Genomic DNA, 2,569 nt, shown 5'->3' with positions numbered 1-2,569 from the left:
TGGACGTCCATTGAGGTCTTCCTCAGTGGCATTCACTGCCTCTTCCTCCTCTCCAAATTCGGCCATGTTGATGGCTTTGCACTCTCCTTTTGGATTTTCTTCCGTATTGCTTGGAAGAGTACTAGGAGGGAGTTCAGTAATTTTCTTGCTCAGCTGACCCACTTGTCCCTCCAAGTTTCTAATGGAGGACCTTCTTTCAGTCATGAAACTTCGAGTGGTTTTAATTAGATCAGAGACCATGGTTGCTAAGTCAGAAGTGTTCTGCTTAGAACTCTCTGTCTGTTGTTGAGAAGATGATGGAAAAGGCTTGCCATTGCTAAACCTGTTTCTTCCACCGTTACTATTGTTGAAACCTTGTTGAGGTCTCTGTTGATCCTTCCATGAGAGATTTGGATGATTTCTCCATGAAGGATTATAGGTGTTTCCATAAGGTTCTCCCATGTAATTCACCTCTTCCATTGAAGGGTTCTCAGGATCATAAGCTTCTTCTTCAGATGAAGCTTCTTTAGTACTGCTTGGTGCATTTTGCATTCCAGACAGACTTTGAGAAATCATATTGACTTGTTGAGTCAATATTTTGTTCTGAGCCAATATGGCATTCAGAGTGTCAATCTCAAGAACTCCTTTCTTCTGATTAGTCCCATTGTTCACAGGATTCCTTTCAGAAGTGTACATGAATTGGTTATTTGCAACCATTTCAGTTAGTTCTTGAGCTTCTGTAGGCGTCTTCTTCAGATGAAGAGATCCTCCAGCAGAGCTATCCAAAGACATCTTGGATAGTTCAGAGAGACCATAATAGAAAATTCCTATGATGCTCTATTCAGAAAGCATATCAGAGGGACACTTTCTGATTAATTGTTTGTATCTTTCCCAAGCTTCATAGAGGGATTCTCCTTCCTTCTGTCTGAAGGTTTGGACTTCCACTCTAAGCTTACTGAATTTTTGAGGTGGAAAGAACTTTGCCAAGAAGGCATTGACTAGCTTTTCCCAAGAGTTCAGACTTTCTTTAGGTTGTGAGTCCAACCATGTCCTAGCTCTGTCTCTTACAGCAAAAGGGAATAGCATAAGTCTGTAGACCTCAGGGGTCAACCCCATTAGTCTTGACAGTGTCACAGATTTGCAAGAACTCAGCTAAAAACTGATGAGGATCTTCCAATGGAAGTCCATGGAACTTTCAATTCTGTTGCATTAGAGAAACTAATTGAGGCTTAAGCTCAAAGTTGTTTACTCCAATGGCAGGGATAGAGATGCTTCTCCCATAGAAGTCAGGAGTAGGTGCAGTAATGTCACCCAGCACCTTCCTTGCACTGTTGGCATTGTTCTTGTTTTCGGCTGCCATGTGTTCTTCTTCTTTGAAGAATTCGGTTAGGTCCTCTACAGAGAGTTGTGCCTTGGCTTCTCTTAGCTTTCGCTTCAAGGTCCTTTCAGGTTCAGGGTCAGCCTCAACAAGAATGCTTTTGTCTTTGCTTCTGCTCATATGAAAGAGAAGATAACAAGGAAATATGGAATCCTCTATGTCACAGTATAGAGATTCCTTGAGGTGTCAGAGGAAAAGAAAAATAGAAGGCAGAAGTAGAAAATTCGAAATTATCAAAGAAGATGGAGTTCGAATTTTGCATTAAGGAATAGTGTTAGTCCATAAATAGAAGGATGTGAGAAGAAGGGAAGCAATTTTCGAAAATTGAGTAGAAGATTTTGAAAACATTTTGAAAAACACTAATTGATTTTCGAAAATAAAAGTGGGAAAGAAATCAAGTGATTTTTGAAAAAGAATTTGAAATTAGAAATCAAAAAGATTTGATTGAAAACTATTTGGAAAAAGATGTGGTTAAGAAGATATGATTGATTTTAAGAAAAATGTGATTGAGAAGATATGATTTGAAAAACATTTTAAAAAGATTTGATTTTAAAAATTAATGACTTGGCTATCAAGAAAAGATATGATTCAATCATTAAACCTTTCTCAACAGAAAAGGCAACATACTTGAAATGTTGAATCAAATCATTAATTGATAGCAAGTATCTTTGAAAATAGAAAGAAATCAATTTTGAAAACATATGATTGAAAAGATATGATTTGAAAAAGATTTGATTTTGAAAAATATTGAAAACTTGAAAAAAAATTTGAATTGAAAACAGAATCTTCCCTCTTGTGCCATCCTGGCGTTAAACGCCCAGAATGGTGCACATTCTGGCGTTTAACGCCCAAATTTCTACCCTTTTGGGCGTTAAACGCCCAGCCAGGCACTCTGGCTGGCGTTTAAACGCCAGTTTGCCCTTCTTCACTGGGCGTTTTGAACGCCCAGCTTTTTCTGTGCAATTCCTCTGCTGTATGTTCTGAATCTTCAATTTTCTGTATTATTGACTTGAAAAGACACAAATTACAAATATTTTTGGATTTTTAGTAATAAGGAATAATCAAAATGCAACTAAAATCAAATAACAATGCATGCAAGACACCAAACTTAGCAGTTTGTATACTACTGACACTAATGAGAATGCATATGAGACACATAAACACTCAAGTCAAGAGAATTCAAAGATCAGAGTAAGAAATCATCAAGAACAA

General features: G+C 37.5%; 1 non-coding gene across 1 annotated transcript; it reads left to right on the top strand.

Moving 5' to 3' along the window:
• Window positions 1-825: 825 nt before the first annotated feature.
• On the top strand, window positions 826-933 carry LOC112718599 (small nucleolar RNA R71). Its single transcript, XR_003160932.1, has one exon. It is a non-coding gene; the product is annotated as a small nucleolar RNA R71 (small nucleolar RNA).
• The last annotated feature ends 1,636 nt before the right edge of the window (window positions 934-2,569 follow it).

This window comes from Arachis hypogaea, chromosome 10, assembly GCF_003086295.3.
Source record: "Arachis hypogaea cultivar Tifrunner chromosome 10, arahy.Tifrunner.gnm2.J5K5, whole genome shotgun sequence".
Lineage (NCBI taxonomy): Eukaryota > Viridiplantae > Streptophyta > Magnoliopsida > Fabales > Fabaceae > Arachis > Arachis hypogaea.
This window is presented reverse-complemented; position numbering and strand designations above follow the sequence as displayed.